Source organism: Pinus tabuliformis, chromosome 1_2 (assembly GCF_031772625.1).
Source record: "Pinus tabuliformis cultivar Carrire ecotype Pingquan chromosome 1_2, CPIR1, whole genome shotgun sequence".
NCBI lineage: Eukaryota > Viridiplantae > Streptophyta > Pinopsida > Pinales > Pinaceae > Pinus > Pinus tabuliformis.
Window position 1 is genome coordinate 679,861,628 of NC_142298.1, and position 20,417 is coordinate 679,882,044.

Here is a 20,417-nt window from a genome sequence, read left to right on the forward strand (position 1 = left end):
ATCATTTTGCATGTCCTCATGCAAGAGAGTTAGTTGTTGTATTGTCGCCCCCTTTCAAAAATCAAAATTGAAACATTTCCTTGGTCATTAATACAATGTTGAAAAAGTATGCAGTTACAATGACAACTGAGTAGTTTGGACTCTAGAGGTGATCTTGTGCTCACAATAATGTTTGTGCAATTTTGTACAAACAAAAATTCCTTTGTAGATAAATGCATGTTGATTTGTTTTTGTACTGGATTCTTTATTCAGTAAGACTGATCCAAAAGAAAATTTGATGTCAGGGGTGCCATAGGAATGCTAACAATGTTGTTACTGTAAGGATATTGTTATCATGAAATAGCCAGCCATCAAAATCTCCATAAGCATCTATGAAGCAGCCTTAGTCGGTAGTTTTTCACCTCATTGTCCTCATTACAAATAAAAGTGACATAATTTGAAATTCGTGGCGTTAAAGATGAACAGAAATACGGAAAAACAAAGATAACAAAGTGATACCTTCCCAGGTGACCATATTACCATTACCCAAGTGTATAGTTTAAGCTCCTCTTGTTTAAGAAAAGTGAATCACCTGCACTAAGGGTCCCACATCCATCAAAACCTTCTTATTCCAAAAGATAAAATCCAAAGCAAAATACCTGAAGCATCTTAGGGCCATTCTCTGAGAGGTAGAAAGTTCATTTCCTAGCTTCAATTTTAATGATGATTGCTTCAGAATGCGACCTAGGGTTTTTGTTTTGAGTGTGCAAATGTGTGCTCTCCATCTCTCTTCCCTGACATAGCTCTGCTGCCAACAGGCATGTTCAGTGTCCCAGTGATTTTTCCTTAGTACCATACAAGCATAACCTCGTTTCCATCAGCCATTTTTTTTTCCACTGGAAAAATCCGTAATTTTTCATTAAGATTGAAAAATTACATATTGTAGATGCTTTACGCATATGCGATTTCCACTGTGTGTATAATAGTGTTCCATATTTACATAAATATATTGTGCAGAGCACTATGTAGTTCTCCGAGAAATGGTTCTGTCATATAAGACTGTTTACATTTTGCCATAAGGCACAAAAATATGCAATTTCTGATCATCATAGATAAACATTGTTTGCATGACAAAAAACAAAAATCCTTTCAATAATTAAGATTCCGGTGCATGTTGGTATTCTTGGTCTATGTATGGTTGGTGAAAATATCTGTATTCATTCCATCCCTTCACCTCTGCGATCTCCCATATGCCTCTGTCCATCAACGCGGCCTCCTTGGATAATTTGTCAGCATGGCCGTTATGTTCCCTGTAAATGTGGGAGCACGAGATGTTGTTAAAAGCTGCCTTGAAAACAAAAACTTCATTTAGGATGATGTTGAGTGTGTGTATGTGACAGTCAGATATGCCATTGAACCAATTTATTACAGTTTTTGAATCCCCGAAAATATTGATGCTGGTGCAATGGTGGTGTAGAGCAAAGTGGAGAAGATGTCGCAAGGTTATGAGCTCAGCAAAGTTATTAGTTCCTGTGCCCAGGCCCGATTTTACAGTGTAATAATGATGTTCATTCAAATGTAATATAAAACCTCCCCCACAGCTTTGATGATTTGCAGCCCCATCAAAGAAGGCCCAAGGGATGTTTTTGTCAATGCAAGGGGGCGGATGAGGATGGCGTTCTTTTGGGGGCAGAGGGTCAGGGAGTTCCTTATAGGCAGCAGTGATAGCGGCTTCGATCAATGGCCAGATGATAGGTCTGTTCTAAAAAATAGAGCGATTTCGAGCCTTCCAAATCTGCCAGTTTACAAGAATCGGAAGGAGTATACATTTCGATCCCTTATGTTTTTGTGCCCAATTTTCCCAAGCCTCGATCAGGTCCGATCCTTCCCAATTTCCATTGAAAGAGAAGTGATTTGAGAGAGATCGCCATAATTCTAGTGTAGCATTGCATCTCAAAAAGAGATGCTCTGTGGATTCCGATGCGTCTTTGCACAACACGCACCAAGTTGGCCCATGTATTGCTCTGTGCATTAGGTATTCTCCTGTAGGTACCTTATTCCTCAATACGCACCAGAAAAAAAGTTTTGATCTAGGCGGAGCTGATAGTTTCCAAATGCTTTGCCACCAGGTCGGGATATGGTCTGGTTTTTTGTGACTGCTGAGTGTGATATATCCGGCCTTTGGAGAATATTTTCCATTCTCTGCCTGACTCCAAACTAATTCATCTGGACCGTCTCTGATTCTTATATGAGATTCGGTTAGTGCAGTTCTGTAGTCTTGCCATTCCTGATGCCATCTGAGTGGCAGATTCATTTGATGCGCCGACTTCCATGCTTGATGAAAGATCCCAGAGTTTCCTTGATCAGCAACATGTGCGATTACATTAATGTCACGGGAGTGTAGGTACTGAATCAGATCTTGTGATAGGGTATGCCTACCTCCGCTGCCAATCCATGGGTCCATCCCTATTCTAGCCAGAGATCCGTCGTTTATTCTCCAAACCAGGTTATCCCTGATTAGGGGCAATGAGAATAGCAAGGCCTTCCAAACAGTTGATATGCCTGTCCTATTCCAACTAGGGAGCCTTACCCAATCCAGAATATCTTGTGGCCAAATGTATTTATGGTATGATAAACGAGACCATAAGTTCTGGCTAGTTAGCAGCGACCAGCTCATTTTAGCTGCCATTGCTTTTGCAAATAATGGAAGATCCTTTAGGCCCCAGCCTCCCCACCTTTTTGGGAGTGCTATCTTCTGCCATCCAATCCAAGCAAAAATGCGCTTGTCCTGGCTTCCAGCCCAGAGGTATTTGTTACAAATTTGTTGAAGTCGAGCGAGAATATTTCTGGGAATCCAGGCAAGTGCCATCCAAAAGACTGGGGTTGCTTCCAGCACCGATTTAATGAGAACGAGGCGCCCAGCTCTGGATAGATATCTGTGACTCCAACAATTTAGCCTTTTCTCCAATTTGTTGACTAACCAGACCCAGTCTGCAATTCTTTGACTCGCAGGTTTTAGCCAGAATCCCAGATATTTTAGGCCCCTGTCCATAGGGTGAATGGAGAAAGGGAAGGCTTGATGAGCAATTTGAGCTTCGTTTACCGAGGATCTGGCGAAAGTGATCGTGGATTTTTGCTGGTTAACCATCATGCCAGTGGCCTTCATGAAGAGTTGGAGGATTCGGGAAAAGGATAGAGAGTCTCGGATGCTACCATCCAGTAGAATGAGGACATCATCCACAAAGAGTAGATGTGTAAGATAGCAATCATCTGTGATCTTGAGACCGCTGAGGGATCCCTCTCTTTTAGCAGATATGATTAGACGGCTCAAGCCCTCCATGACCATGAGGAATAATAGAGGGGAGAGAGGACATCCTTGTCGGAGTCCCCTTTCAGAGTGGAAGAAATGGGAGGCCGATCCATTGATGAGCACACTATAAGATGGGGTCATAATGCAGGCCATGATCCAGTTGATAAGAGATATTGGAAAACCCAGATGAATGAGTAGCATTTTAATGTAAAGCCAGCTAACCCGATCAAAGGCTTTTGACAGATCAATCTTGAGGAGAATGCACTTTAAGTGTCTAGACCAAATAGAATGCAGGGCCTCTTGGGCAGAACCGATGGCTTCATGGATTTGTCTATCCTCCAGGAAAGCAAATTGCTGAGGGGCAATGTGTTTGGAGAGGATGGGTCTAAGACGATTGGCAATAATCTTAGAGATGATTTTGTAAAGACAGTTACACAAGGAGATGGGACGGTAGTCATCGAAGGAGGAAGGGGAGTCAGTCTTGGGTATGAGGGCTATGAAAGTTGAGTTGATAGCATGATATAAACAGCCCGATGCTCTGCTTTCCTCCACCACCCTCAGCAAGTCTTGACCCAAGAGTTCAAAAAAGGTTAGGTAAAACTCAATGGACCATCCATCCGGTCCAGGGCTTTTATCTTTCTTGAACCATTTTAATGTGCCCTCCAATTCTTCCATGGTGACCGGAGCCGTAAGATCTTCAGCGTCTTCCTCATTTACATATCTAGGGAAATGATTTGCCACATTAATAATTTCAGCCAGGTTTGTTCCTGGTGGAGATTTGTATATGCTTCTGAAGTGATTAGTACCAAGCTGGGAGAGCTTATTGAATGAGTCTGCAAGACCCCCCTCTGGTAGAGGCAGATTCCATATAGTATTTGAGACTTTCCTTCCTTTTGCATAGTTCTGAAAAAACTTTGAGTTTTCATCTCCAGCTTTCAACCATATAGCTCTGCTTCTCAACCTGTTGGATTCCTCCCTTAGTCTGAGGATGCTTGCTTTTTGGTTTTCCAGCTCAATCAATCGAGATTTTTCCTCCCCCGAGATGAATCCCAAATTCCGGTCATCCTGTAGAGAAAAAAGCTCAGCTTCAATGTTGGTGAGCTGTTCGGATTCCTTTCTGTTCTTTTCCTTTGCCCAATTGATGGTTAGATGCTTTAGCAAGGTGAGGTTATTACAAAACCCCTTTGCCAGGGAAGCCTCTCTGTCAATGGGATGTGCCTTCCAGAAGTCATTGACCAATTTTATGAAACCCTGATCTTGTATCCATGTGTGATTGAATTTAAATGGGGCTTTTGGTTTCGGGTGTGGCCCAAATATCTCCAGATATATGGGGGAATGATCAGATATACCCCCTGAACCTACCCATTGCTTATAATGGTGAAATTGCTGAAGCAGAGGGCCCTTCATCAAGAATCTATCCAGTCTGCGAGCTAAAGCTGCCGAGCCCACCCTTCTGTTCCTCCAAGTGGGCTGAGGCTTCTGCATGGGGACGTCAATGAAGTTTTTCTGATCCAGAATGTTCCTCATGAATTCCGTGATGGCATCCACCTGTGCCGAGGACCCCCATGATTCACTGAACCCCAAAGAAAAATTTAGATCCCCCCCCAGAATGGTGTGATCTTGGGCCAATAGTGAAAGATTAAGGAGATGCCTCCAAAAAGTCTCCCTCTGGTGACAGGGACCATAAACGTTCAAGATTCTGAGAGATTTTCCAAGCTCCGATGAAAAAATATCAATACCCAAGAACCCCAGTCCACCCCAAGCTGCATCAATTCTGATGGTTCTGAGATTGTAGCCGATAGCCAGACCCCCTGATCGTCCAATAGCATCGGTTGCCATGAATTTCCATTTTGGGGCTAGGGCTTGTAAGGAGAGGGTAACGTTCTCAGCCGGACCTAGAGTCTCCTGAAGTAGAATAATGTCAGGCTGTTCTACCTCGAAGAGCCTCTGTAGGGCTAGTTTTTTGGGGGGACTAGCCAAACCCCTGCAATTGAAAGATAAGCATTTCATGGGGGAACACTTCTCGGGGTTGGAATTGCTCTAAGGACCCCTTCGAGTGTAGATTGACGACCTGATGCTACCTCTGCCCCAGCCCGTCTGATAGCTTTTGAGAGTTCGGTCTTCCTGCCTCTGGTGGTCATAGGTCCCGTCCCTGATTGGATGATACCCAACCCCACCTGACTACCTGGTAGATCAGCTTTGTGCGCACGGGATCGAAGTGCATAAGGATGGGAGGTTGATTTACGGGGAGATGACTGCGAGGTAAATGAGGAAGAGGGTGGAAAGGAAGGCTGAACCGAAGAAATAGTCGGGGGAGGGGATGATATGATGCAGTGTGCAGATGATACATGAGCTTTTGATGTAACCAAAATCGATGAAGTATCAAGTGAACAGGGAGATAGGGTTAGAGAGGTACCCGAGACCTGAGCAGCCCCTGCTGCTGCCCGAGCCCTGGTCATCGGCGGGGAGGACGATCCGAATCCCTTCTTTCCTGATTTCTGCGGAGTAGCTTGAGGAGAGACCTGTGAGACAGGAGAGGGACCCTGAGGCTGTCGAGTTATAACAGGGGAGGCACCTCTGGATGGGATTGGAGTAATCTTAGGTGACTCCTCCGATTTTTTATTGAGCGGACAATCCTTGAACAGGTGCCCCACCTGATGGCATCGATTGCAGCGAAACGGGACACCTTCGTAGTCCAGGATCTGTATTCTGCTGTATTTGCCCCAATGCAGTGTGATCTTTTCTTCCAGCCCTTCTCGTGTGTCCAGGTGAACGAGCACACGAGCAAGTGTACGCTTCTTTGATTCCACAAACGTGCGGTCATGGTCCAGGTATGTGCCAAGCGCATTGCCAATCCTTATGAGTACATCCTCGTTCCAGTATTGTAGCGGTAAACCCGGCAATCGAACCCACAGGGGTCCCGCCCCAATCTGTTCACGCTCAGGGTCAAAAAGGGGACTCCACCTCTTGAGCAGGACTGGTGCCATTTCGATGTGCCAGTACTTTGCCAGAACCAGGTCCGTGTAGATTTCTTTTGCGAAATGAAGAGAGAACCATCCACGGGGGAGAACATGGACATCCGGCAATTCTTTTAGCAGACCACCCCAGATCTCCTTTACCCATAGCGTCAATCTGTTGGCTGAGTATGCCCGCCCTCGCACATGTCCTACCAGAACGGTACGAGCCATAACCGCCACTTCCCCGATGGCTGATGTTTCTCCAAACCTTATGTTAATGTCCTTTGACGTCACCTTGATGCACCTGGATTTCCGCTTCTTGGTGCGAGGAGCCGAGGGATGATCCACAAAGGGGTTCTGTGTCCCCTCAGGAGATGTGGATTTTGTGGCTTTTACTTGAACCGCCGGGGTTTCAAAACAGCCGGACGGCCGAAACCCAGACACAGGGGGTGCTTGTGATCCAGAAACAGGGGCCGCCACCGAAGGGGTTGGAAGAACTGTGGAGAGGGGCGGGTGCGGATCAAAGGATAGCTGGTGAGGCGTGAAGGTAGATAGGATATGGAGGGTACCAGGTGACAGGGGAGGTGCTTCCAGACCCGGCGAGAAATCAGAAAACCGTACAGAGGCCGATGGTTCCGGTATATATTCGGGCAAAGAGACCCCGGAAATCGTGAAACCGACACTGAGAAATTAGGGTTATCGAAAATGACCTGGTCTTCGAGCGGATCTGCGGAGTAGTCGACTAGGTCGGTCTCCATGTGACCTTCCATCTTTGCTAGCGGGAACGGAACGGACAACAGCGATGCGAGGACGGCGGGGAAAACGACGCGGGTGCAACAGTGTGAAACGGCGAGAAACGGTGAGAGACAGTATAACCCTCATGCGCCTGCGGTATCTACAGGTGCCCTAACCCTTGTTAACCGAGACCGGCGCGCTCCATCATGTCCAAAATCCCATTGTCTCGTTTCCATCAGCCATGTTTAGCACCTCGGTGGGTTTCCTTGTACTTCCTGATACTTGTTATATATCACTCGAAAGATTGGAAATAATGTATATTATTTATTGACATCTTTTAGAGTGAAAGGAAGGCGGGTGGTATGAGAGTATATTAGATTTTCCAAGAACATAATTAATTATTTATTTTTTCCATGGGAACTATCATCCACAATAATCCTAAATATCAGTTATTCAATGTATAATAGATATCTCAGATAATGACTGAAAGATTCCTCAAGTTAATCATGCTAGGGTTTTCATGAAATTCCATTAGGGTTTTACAGGAGTGGTCCGCCATAGGAGGATTTTCGATAACACCCTCTAAGGGAAACTTGAAAGAATTTCTTGAATAGTAGCTTGTTCAAGTGATTAGGCTAGGATTACGATCTTGGGCTTATGAATATAAAGTTTAATGACAAATCCCCTGAATTGGCCCAATGGATGATCTCATCAACGTAACATCGAGAGAAAAACCAAATAATCAACAATAAAATTCACTTTACAAAATATGAGGCATTAAGAATGAATTTCTTTTGACAAGACTTACCACAGGAGTGCATAATAATATAAATTTCAATAGTTGTGCCTTAGGGAATTGCACTGCTGCTATAACAGTTTTATTTCAGATGGCATGTGTATTAATTGTTCTTATACTACCCTACCCTAATTTAGAGAGAGGAAGATCTCCTTCAAGTGTAGGAGTACTTCCAATGTAGCCATGTGCTTAAGTATAATTACACTCAGTTTTAGAAAGTAAAATTCAACGCATATCGGAGTATTAGAAACCAACTACTTTGATTGATATGGTATCAAGAATTTTTAAATGATGAGGGAACGGGGTGTGTTGATGGTTATTTGAAATCGTGCTTCAATAAGATCTACATACTCATGATTCTCCAACTCATACAAGTCTTTCACAGCTTGATAATAGCTCTCTTAGAGGCATAAGGAATCTAGCGAAAGACAAGAAAGAAACTCCTCAATATCAAGCTCCAAAGGTTGTTCCTCATATTGGAAAGGATGGTTAAGTGAAATTATGGGGTTTTGAGCTTCAAAAACAACTTAAGAACAACTTCCAATCATAGATTTTTCCTCTAATGGTCTTTGAATTAGATCTTCCCAGGTTAAATGTTCTATAGTGATAGTGGAAGCTCACAAATTCACTCCTTTATCCAATTTGGAGGATACAATATTGCATTTAGTATGGGAGTCAGTGGGAATAATAGATGTTTTAAATTTTTGTGCAGCCTCCTTGTCTGAATTAGGGTTTGGATTAGAGTTAGGACTAAGGTCTAGATTAGGGTTTGGTTTAGGGTTGGGTCTAGGATTTGGATTAGATTCAGGTCTAGGGTATGGATTAGGGTTTGGGATATGGTATGGCTTAGGGTTTGGGCTAGGGTATGAATTATAGTTAGGTATAGGGTTTGGATTAAGGTACGAACTAGGGTTTGGATTATGGTAAGTTTTATGGTTTGGAATAGAGTATGGGATAGTATTTGGATTGGATTATGGTTTGGGGTATGGATTAGAGTAAGGTTACACAGGTGGTTTGTACCATGAAGGATGATAACTTGATGGTGCATTGAATGGAAATTGTGGTTGTTGTTGTTCAGGCAATTGATTTTGCATGGGAAACACCCCTAGAGAGAAGGCTCCAAACCATTCTTGAGGCCATGGAGACATCTAACTCGAGGAAGAGGGCCATTGTGACCATAAATTAGGGTATTCAATTGAAGGAGAACTAAAAGTTTGGCATCGAATTGCAGGATTATAAATCTGTTGAGGAACCTGCTCGTGATAATAAGCATTACTCCAAGTATTAAATGATGATGGGTTGTGAGTTATACATAGCATTTAATTCGATACCTTACTCGATTCCCTTAATACTTCTAGTAATCCTAGCAATGATGGATAGTGTTATGTTAAATGAGCCTCCTCACAAATCCTGCAAACTTTCAGGCTACTAAGTGCACACTCTCTAAGGGAGTGCTTCTCCCTATAGTTGGAGCAGAATCTCAAGAGTGGTTCTTCAATTTTACCCTGATTTGCTCTTCCTGCAAATCATCTAATTGGGAAATAAAAGAGAAAAATACATCATTTTCAAATTTTCAAACAAAATATTGATTTCTACACTTGTAAGCTTCTCATCTTGTATATCAGCAATAACATCAAAACTCCTCATTAAAAGTTTTCTCAAGGCCCATTTTTTCGTTCTCAACAAGATACTAGTATATTTTTTCATCACATGGATGAGTATATATATGGGTTTCTTACAACACCTTAGAAATTAGAAGATAAAAATGTGCAGGAAAGAAAGAAAAACTTGCAAGAAAAACTAGGTAAAGAGAAAATCAAACTACAACAAGCTTATCCCCTACGCGCCTCCCCGACAACAGTGCCAAAATGTTGGGTGTAGTATATGGTGGACTAATGGAACAACATAAATTTTCAAACCAAGGTCCATGGACTTCGAGATGCACCACTAGAAATGCCAGAGATAAACTTCAGGAACCTGCAGGACAAAAACCTAACTTGTCTAGAAACTGCTCACACCTTGAGTTCTTGCACTTAATCAATCCTTGCTCAAATCCTGCAGTCAAAATAAATATTTAGATATGAACGCATAAACACCAATCCTACAATCTATTAAAAATTATAAGCAAACCCTAATTATTGGTAATTTAAACAATAAACCCTAACTATCGAAATACAAAACCTAGCTATTGAAACAGAAAACCTAACTACTGACTACTCAGAAATTTGAACTCTAACTCCTGGTGTAAAAGAACTCAGCTGATGAATTACTTAAAAAGAAACCCTTAAAATTATTAGTGAAAACCAAAAGAGACCTACTTTAAATCCCGCAATTGCTTTTTGAATTCTTTGAAAGAAAGAATAAGGTGTTTGTTATCCAAACCATAGTACAAGATAAGTGTGGAAATAAAAATACATCCCCTTTAAACCCTAAGAGCTCAACCAAATAGAAACGGTACAAGTCTAGTGATTTATGATGGGGAATCCTTGTTGTGTCTCTTTGGTATTCCAAAGATTAAATTCTCTTGCAATCAAAGAGATGAGTTCCCAACTTAATTAAAGAAGAGGAATTATAAATACAACAATATATTTGAACTATTTCATAATCCAACAACATTTCAAAATTGAATCTGTAATCCTTTATTTAATTAATTATTACTTTGAAGAAAAACATAGCATAAAAGATAAAATCTCTGGTTTGAACCTATTGCCAACAAGGATAAAAATATAAACTTTGTTTAAACACAAATCCTCAACATGAAATCTGCTTTGTGTTCATATATTGTGATGTTTTTTTTTAGTAACAAAGTTATATTTATTACAATAGGGAACCCAAACCTTGAGATACAGATTTAAACTACCAATCCAAGAACGTAAACGCTCCATCAATTAATTTTCAAAACCATAAATCATATCCTGGCACAATAGCAAAATATACAATACGCATTTCTACTAATAAATCCTTGACACTCTCACATAAAAACATGGATCAGACTTAGGGTAGAGTTCAAATCAACTTCTAAAAAAAACCTTATGGAGGCATTCACATGAAAAAATGTACAGCTTTTTATGCAACAAATAAAGTCAACGAGATATCAAGTTGTTCCTCAGGATCAAATAAGTAAAACTAAATCACCAGCTTAACTAAATAGGAAAATACACATTAAAGAACCTAGCAAAAACTTCTTATTAAATTGCGATCCAATCTTTACATCGTACAAGGAGAGATCAGATTCTAGCAATTTGTAGAGAGTGATCCCTGGATCGATTACATTACAATAACTTTACTTTGGAACCGCCTCCCCTAACACAGGGCCATGACTTGCCCTTTTATAATTATTTTCAAACATTACCAGGCTCCCAACTAGTCAATCGGGTACAAATGAAATGAGAAAAGAATCATAACAATTTTCCATCAAAAGGATATCTGGAAAAATCATTAACTAATCAGGGAAACCATAGTTTTGATACATAATTTTACATTTTTTTGCAAATTTGGGCATGATCCTAGAATTTTGGAAAATTGTAATTTTTCATAGATCTGCCTCAAATAACCTTTCATATCTCTCAAACCATTGCAAATTTTGGAAAATGATTTAAGTATTACTAAATTTCCTATACTAGGATAAAAACCCATGTTCCATAATTTTAAGATATGCCCTCATTTGTACTCAAATCAAGGAGGAAATTGGGTGTTTGAAAACTGTCGCAAATTTAGGGTTGAAGCATTAATTAATTTCTAAAAATACATCAGTACGACCTTGTTACACAGTAATTTGTCACCATTGGTCACCGTCCCTGTTACCCCTTTCCCGTACTTTGGAGGACTCATTCCGGGACCTGTGAACAGTGACATAACTTAAAAACACTTGCATTATGTTCCCCTAAGTATGGACTTCATGTGCCCAGAAGACACCTCCTACAAAATATCCCTGAAAAGTGCCCTTTTTCCATTAGCGCGGGTCCACAGTGTACTACCCGCGCCAATGAGGGAGATCCTCAAAAGAAGGCGCGCCCATTGGCGCTCTGTCTTAGAGTAACACCCGCGCCAACCGAGTTTGGAAAATATTTTTAACAAACGCGCGCCCGGATGTTTTTTCCCTTCAAGTCATGAAGTCTTTTGAGGATAAAGCTAATCTTCTAGATGTCGAGATTCATCATCTATCCCTTACATCTATCCACAGCGGCTTTTTGGAGATAATGCCAATCCATAATGGGTGTCTTGATGCATTGTATCTTCCTCCCCTTCTCCATCTATAAAAGTCTGTCCTCATGCATTTGACAAGCTAGTTTTTGAGTAGTGGTGATAGTGCTAGTAGTGATAACGCTTGTCTTGAGTGATAGTAAGAGTCTTGGAGCATAGGGAGGTTATGCTGCCAGAAGTCTGAGAGAGAAAGGTCTATTGCAAGACATATGTAGCTGCTCGCCCAGCCAGAGGAGAGATTCAACGTCAGAACTTTGGTTGTACTTTTCTCTGTTGATTATTCATTAATAAACGACTATCATTATGGTTTCGATCTTATTGTGCGTTATGATAATGTTTGATCTATATCTTTTCTGACTGATATATAGTTGTATTTAGTGGATTTTATGCTTGTATTTGCTTCGTTCTTTGCATGTGCAGGTATCCATTCGCGGAGATCGTGAGGATCGTGACCTGCCGGAGCAAGGGAACGAGAGTATCAACTCGTCTACGACACTAGCGTTGGACTCCAGGTTGGTTCTCATAATCCACTTTCAATTTGCAACTAGGAACTTGCATGGTAGCGTTAATTGATTGTTGCTAGACCCATTTTGGGCTAGTGGGATCGCCTCTGTCCGCAGAGGGGATTTACCTCTCCAACAATTTGGCGACTCCACTGGGGACAGCTATTTGTTGTTTGATTCATAAACCTTGGACGGAGCCTGAAGTACGGCCAGGAAGCCTTCGAAACGCTATTGCTTTGCATTAGCGGAGTAGATCAACGCCGCTTCAGTCAATCTCCGGGTTGGTTTACGAACCAAACAGCTTGGAGTTTGTCATGCACCTTGATCTCTCTTGTTTGCTTGCTTAGATGAGTTTTCTGAGCTGGATTTTTATGCTTGGTCTGCCTGTCTGTATATTTAATCTGTCTGGTTTCTGTTAGTCAAGCCGTGAACTGTTGGTTTTTATTTTTTTAGTCGGCAAATTTGATTAGCGCGTTTTTAGGCCTGACATTCGTGCCAGTTGGCGTAGGTTTCACATTGATAGACCGCGCCAATCCTTAATTAGCGCAATTTTCTTCCTGACAGTCGCGCCAACCCTGTGAACTTGTTCGTTTTGCTTGTTTACAGCCTCCCAAGCTTGGGTTTCCTGTTTTGTTCAATCATCTGAATGTATCAGAGTCTTTTTTGACTGGTTTTGAGTCTTTTTCTGGCAAATTATTAATTTGATTTCCTTTGATCATTACTTGGAGGTTTGTCTCGATCTTTTCACAATTTTGCATCTTTTTGCTTTTGTTTTTGCAAAAAAATTTCCCCCTCATTTGCCAGGGGGGGGCTAAATTGTGTATGAGTGTTAATTGACTTTGAGTGTTTTTAGTTTATGATCTTTGGAACTCTCACCCATTTTTCTTGGTTTGCACTTGATTGGTTCTTAGATTACATTAGAATCATCATGTGTTTGAGAATTCTCTTGCATAGATCACACTTGCATAATTAGAATTCTTATTTTCAGGATATGAATGAAAAGTGTGCATAGATTACATTTGCATACTTTGGGTGTTTTCCAGTTTCTGTTTCGGTCTTCTCTTGATCCAATCAACTTTTTGGATACTCTTTTGCATCTGTTTGGTGGTTGTTGAAGCTTGTTTTTGGGTTATTCGAGCAATTTAGTTCTTTTTGCTTGATTTCCATATGGCTTCGTTTTGAGCCTAGATCACATGGCTCATTGAGATTTTGGAGTTTTTCTTGGTTTGAAGGATTGCCTTTCTTTTCAAAGACTTGATTGTGTCCATTGAGTGAAATTTGATTTTTTGCTCTCTGTTATCGTATCTCTCAAAAATTACTTAGTGCATTTTGCCAATAAAAGAAAAACGAACAATCTCTTTTGCGTTATATTAGTTAATGGAAATTAAAGTTTTTCGTTGTTGTTAGTGATTAATGACTTTAAAGAAAAGTTTCTTTTATTGCCATTAGCTGCATTAGAGTTATCATTGTTTGTTTTATGATCATTTTGTTTGTTTGAAAGATCTCAACTCTTCTGTAGTTAGCATTCATTGAATGAAATGATATATTTTGGCATATAGCTTGCATTTAGGAATTCTAAGAGATTACATACGGTAAGGCCTGAAAATCGAAACCTAATCAAAGATCAACCATAAAATGAACTAAATGAATCTAACAACGCATTGGAACTTAACGCACACATTTAGAGGTCTAGGCTAGAGACGTGTTCCGGCGTTGTTAAACCTAGTCAGTATTGTTTCACATTACGGTTGGGTGATTCCTCCTTTTGTGACTCGATAGTGGTCTAGCACGGATTTGTGCTCCCACGTACCGTCGAGTATATGTGGAGACCCCACTAGGTTATCATCCTTTATCCACAGGAAGCCGTGTCTGCCGCCTTACAAACCGTAATGCACTGAACACAGCATTCGGGAAGATTGACTGTCGTACGAGAAGTCCTTGGTTTTCATCAGATTGCCAAGGTGTATAAGTAGTTTTACAGATTGTTTGGTAAACCTTTTGCCTAGTTCTCCAGAGTAGTCACTTTTGATCCTTTTTGGATTCCCTAAAAGAAAAGGTTCACCTGAGCATTTTGTCACTTCGGGCTCACTAAATATTCGAAGGAGACTAGAGTCATCTTTTCGTCCTTTTCTCGACTCTTAAAACATGAAAAGGTCAAGTTAAGTCCGTGCGTCTTAAAATTTATTCAGCCACGATTCACATTTACCCAGTTAGATCTTGTTTGCGTTAGCCTGAGTAGGGTTATTTCTCGTTTTCAATGGCATCCTTCCCTGAGTCTACCAGCCAAGGTGTTCCCCCGGATGGAAACCCTAGTCCATTTCCTTCTTTTGGAAATGTTGGTGCTCCGTATATGGAAACTTTGTCTTTGCCTGGGTTAACCATCGGTTTGCCCGTATGGTTGCTTTCGACCTCGATAGTCCCGAGTGTGATGACTCTTGTTCCACCGTCTCCTCCACCCGAACAACATCATGTTGATTCCAAGGTGGACCTCTCCCCTTCTTCGCCTATTTCTACGTCCTCATCTTCTACTTCGCCTGGCGAAAGTTTGGATTCAAGTAACCAGGTGGCTAAGAAGAAGAAGAAGACTCCTACGCGAGAGGTTAAAAGTACAACTCAAGTCGAGCCACCTTCTGCTCCTCCGCGGAAGGTCAAATTTCCTTGTAAGTTGTGCAAGGAGGACCATCTTCTTTGTGATTGTCCTAGCATTCCCAGGGTTTTAGAAGTATGGTCTCATGATCCGGCCCGCCCCTCATCATCCTCTGAAGCTCATGACGATGCTACTCTATTAGCTGGAAATGGTAAGGGAAAAGGGAAGATTCGAATCCCTTGTAGACTTTGTGAAGGTAATCATCCCCTTCACCTTTGTCCGCTCATGGATAAAGCCTCTGTTGTCTTGGAAAGTCTTACAGCTCCTTCACCCCATCTTCCCGTTGGTTATCAACGTCTCTCTGCAGCCGCAGATCGTCCCCCTGCTGACCAAGAGATTGATTCACATTCTTCTCTTGTCCAGGCCCCTCTTCCCGAACCTGGCTATGCCCAGCCTATTCCAGACCAACCATTGGTCGGAAAGAGTGTCGACTCGAGTTCACCACCCATCGACCACTCTGTTTCGGAAGAGCATAATTCCCATGTTCTTCTCGTCTCCTCAGATTCTCCTGAGTCCGGAAATGACTCTCCTATCCCAGCTGCTCCCGAGAGTCCTACTTCGGTCCCTTTAGAGCAGGGGGGCAATCATACGATTCCCCCACCAAATAGTTCAGTCGTTTCCTTCGACTGGAGTCGTTTGACTACCTCCCGCCTTCCATCCCATGTGCCTTTCTGGGTCACGGTACACGCCTTTAATAAGGCGATACCTGGCACTGTTTTGGATGAGGGTGCATCTGTTAGTCTTATGCCTGCCACTACTTGGCAAGCTTTGGGTTCCCCACAGCTTGTGCCAGTTGCGCCGAATCTGATGGCTTTTGACGGAGGAACTAGCCAACCATTAGGGATCCTTCCAAAGTTCCCTATTACTTTGGGAGGCAAAACCGTCTATATAGACGTATCGGTTACCCACGGTGCTTTAGATTTCAGTCTTCTCCTTGGCCGTGACTATGTTTATGCCATGGGGGCCCTTGTCTCTTCACTTTTCCATGTGGTTTGCTTTCCACACGATGGAAGAATGGTGACTATCGATCAATTATCGTTCGTTCGTCCACGGGTCCCTCCTGCGCAGTCGTCATCCCCTCCTGGTTTTCATCCACTAGTTGCATCTGCACCACCACAGATCAACTACGTGGCCTCCTATCCCGTGCCTGTATCCAGCGATGCCGCCGTCGTGCACAGTGTCCTGGGGGCATTGGGTCCTGACTTCCGAGATGTTGTCCTTCCACCGGGAGTGGCACTCTTGGAAGCCCCGACTTCCTGTTCATTATGATGAGGTTCGGTCGGAGCATAGTTCTTTTCCTATGTCAAGCTCCTTAAAAAATGAAACTAGGTCTGGTCGGAGCATAGTTCGTTGTCCTATGTCAAGCTCCTTAAAAAATGAAACTGGGTCTGGCCGAGCATAGTTCCTGATCTTGTGTCAAGCTCATTAAAAAATGAAATGAGGGTTATGAGGATAGTTCTTTTCCTAGGTCAACCTCATTAAAAAATGAAACATCTCCTCCTTTCCAAATCGAGTCTTTGATTAAGATCTCGTAAAATACAAGTCGAGTCTTTCCTAGATCTCGAGAGTGAACCTTCATTCCATCCACTTTGTTGAATGCAATGAAGCTTGGGGGGCATGTACCTCGATTTGCGTTATTATGCTGGGGGCATGCGAACTGATAACAAGCATAGTTTTTCGTTTCAAGCTTGTGTAAACATGAAACCGAATCTAAGCAGAGTTCTCCATGGTTCAAGCTTGTGTAAAAATGAACCCATACCTGATTTACATCTCGTGATTGCCTTTTATCTGCTAAATTCTGTTAGATGAGCCTTGGTTGTTTCATTCCATCGCCACCATCTCTTTGGCCGATCATATGCTTTCACTTGGTTGTTTATCCTTTCCTGAGGAACCGCAACGATGAGTGGTTTTATTAGCCAGCCTCTTGACCATTACATGTTTGAGTAGTTCCACCATTGCCGGAACCAGTTGCTACCCTGTATACCACTCGTTCCTTTAGGACGAGTCTCCTTTAAGCTCTTTTCAGACTCGTAAAAGATGAAAATATTGCCGAGTACTTTTCCCTTTTTGACTCGTTAAAGAGAATAAAAATGGAGGTCCGCTTTCATCTCTTTTCTGACCGTTTAAAGACGAAGAGATTGCCGAGTTACTCCTCTTGACTCGTTAAACGTTAATAAGGGGCGGTTGTTTTAATTTCTTTTTGTCGACCGTTAAAACATAAAAAGATTACCAGGTTTTTGTCGTTTCAGACTCGTTAATGGTTACGAAACGACATGGTTTTGATCGCTTTTTTACTTTTTCAGGTCGAAATCACTATTTATGAAAAGTACTCCTCGATCGTAATGGTCGGGCGGTTCTTTCGAGCATTGTTTTATACTTTTTCGGGCTCGAGAGACACAACTTTACGAAAAAGGACACCCTTGGAGTTTCCTTTTCTGCTGTCTTTTCAAACTCTCTAAACATGAAAAGACGCCGAGTTCTTCCTTTGTCAGACTCGTTAAAACCTGATGACATCGGATTCTGTCGAAATGACACACCACAAGCATATGTTATCCCCATCAAGCTTGTTAAAAATGATTGGGGTACTCGCCAGAAATGGCGAGGGAAAAATGGAACCATAATTATTGTCGTGTCGGCAGTATGTCGCTCTTGAACATGGCACTTGTCTGCTTTCGTGTCTGGGTGGGGGTATCTCATCTCATTTTTCACTTGCCTCCGTGGATTTGGGTAATCCTGTTTGACCTCTCATCTGCTCATTGCCTCGTCACCATGACCTCTGATCCATTGATGTCAAATGCTGCCAATTCCATTATCGTGCCGCCGATATGTTCAAGAGAAGTTGACCTCTGCAGAAAAACAACCTCCCTCTAATAGCTCACATAATCCTGATTCACAAAATTATCTCTCTGTCTCGTGTCGATGATGTGGGAAACATTATGGCCCACCTTCGATCAAGGTCACTTCCTGTCGACTTCAGCTCATTATCCAAGAAGCTGATCTAGAGACTCCCTTTCGGTGCCTTGGAGCCTGCATGCCTCAATGGCAGGTTCTTCATGTTCGACGTGAGGTTTTCATCATTGGCCTCCGATCGAATGATTCTACGGGTGTTCGACACCAGATCACTAATTCGCACGTCGTAGATTGTACCTATAGTACCTTGAGGGCCATTGTCATTATTGGTGGTACCTCCCGTGTCTGTTAACAGTTTTCAATATTGACTGGTAATCAGACGGTGTTCATGCATGTTCGACTTCAGCTCATATATTCGCATGCTTTAACTTGTACTTTTGTTCGGGTCGAGATGGAGCGCAAGACCTTGGATTTTGTCTGTTGTAATCCAGGTGTGATTCTTGTTACATGACTCATTCACTGGATGGCTGCGACCATACCTGAGTCGATTCATTGATCCTAACCAGATGGCTGCGCCCATACTATGGATCTAGATTATTATGTACTCTCTTATGGATGGCTGCGACCATACCACATATATCATGTACTTGAGCTATCAGTTGTATCTCTCGATGCAGATTCTTGGCGGCAGCTACATGTGTTCTTGTAAAGCATTTCACCCCTCTCTCTCTCTCGGGCCTCATGCTTTAGGGGGCATCTGTTACACAGTAATTTGTCACCATTGGTCACCGTCCCTGTTACCCCTTTCCCGTACTTTGGAGGACTCATTCCGGGACCTGTGAGCAGTGACATAACTTAAAAACACTTGCATTATGTTCCCCTAAGTATGGACTTCATGTGCCCTGAAGACACCTCCTGCAAAATATCCCTGAAAAGTGCCCTTTTTCCATTAGCGCGGGTCCACAGTGTACTACCCGCGCCAATGAGGGAGATCCTCAAAAGAAGGCGCGCCCATTGGCGCTCTGTCTTAGAGTAACACCCGCGCCAACCGAGTTTGGAAAATATTTTTAACAAACGCACGCCCGGATGTTTTTTCCCTTCAAGTCATGAAGTCTTTTGAGGATAAAGCTAATCTTCTAGATGTCGAGATTCATCATCTATCCCTTACATCTATCCACAGCGGCTTTTTGGAGATAATGCCAATCCATAATGGGTGTCTTGATGCATTGTATCTTCCTCCCCTTCTCCATCTATAAAAATCTGTCCTCATGCATTTGACAAGCTAGTTTTTGAGTAGTGGGGATAGTGCTAATAGTGATAACGCTTGTCTTGAGTGATAGTAAGAGTCTTGGAGCATAGGGAGGTTATGTTGCCAGAAGTCTGAGAGAGAAAGGTCTATTGCAAGACATATGTAGCTGCTCGCCCAGCCAGAGGAGAGATTCAACGTCAGAACTTTGGTTGTACTTTTCTCTGTTGATTATTCATTAATAAACGACTATCATTATGGTTCCGATCTTATTGTTCGTTATGATAATGTTTGATCTATATCTTTTCTGACTGATATATAGTTGTATTTAGTGGATTTTATGCTTGTATTCGCTTCGTTCTTTGCATGTGCAGGTATCCATTCGCGGAGATCGTGAGGATCATGACCTGCCGGAGCAAGGGAACGAGAGTATCAACTCGTCTACGACACTAGCGTTGGACTCCAGGTTGGTTCTCATAATCCACTTTCAATTTGCAACTAGGAACTTGCATGGTAGCGTTAATTAATGAATAATCAACAGAGAAAAGTACAACCAAAGTTCTGACGTTGAATCTCTCCTCTGGTTGGGCGAGCAGCTACATATGTCTTGCAATAGACCTTTCTCTCTCAGACTTCTGGCAGCATAACCTCCCTATGCTCCAAGACTCTTACTATCACTCAAGACAAGCGTTATCACTATTAGCACTATCACCACTACTCAAAAACTAGCTTGTCAAATGCATGAGGACATACTTTTATAGATGGAGAAGGGGAGGAAGATACAATGCATCAAGACACCCATTATGGATTGGCATTATCTCCAAAAAGCCGCTATGGATAGATGTAAGGGATAGATGATGAATCTCGACATCTAGAAGATTAGCTTTATCCTCAAAAGACTTCATGACTTGAAGGGAAAAAACATCCGGGCGCGCGTTTGTTAAAAATCTTTTCCAAACTCGGTTGGCGCGGGTGTTACTCTAAGACAGAGCGCCAATGGGCGCACCTTCTTTTGAGGATCTCCCTCATTGGCGCGGGTAGTACACTGTGGACCCGCGCTAATGGAAAAAGGGAACTTTTCAGGGATATTTTGCAGGAGGTGTCTTCTGGGCACATGAAGTCCATACTTAGGGGAACATAATGCAAGTGTTTTTAAGTTATGTCACTGTTCACAGGTCCCGGAATGAGTCC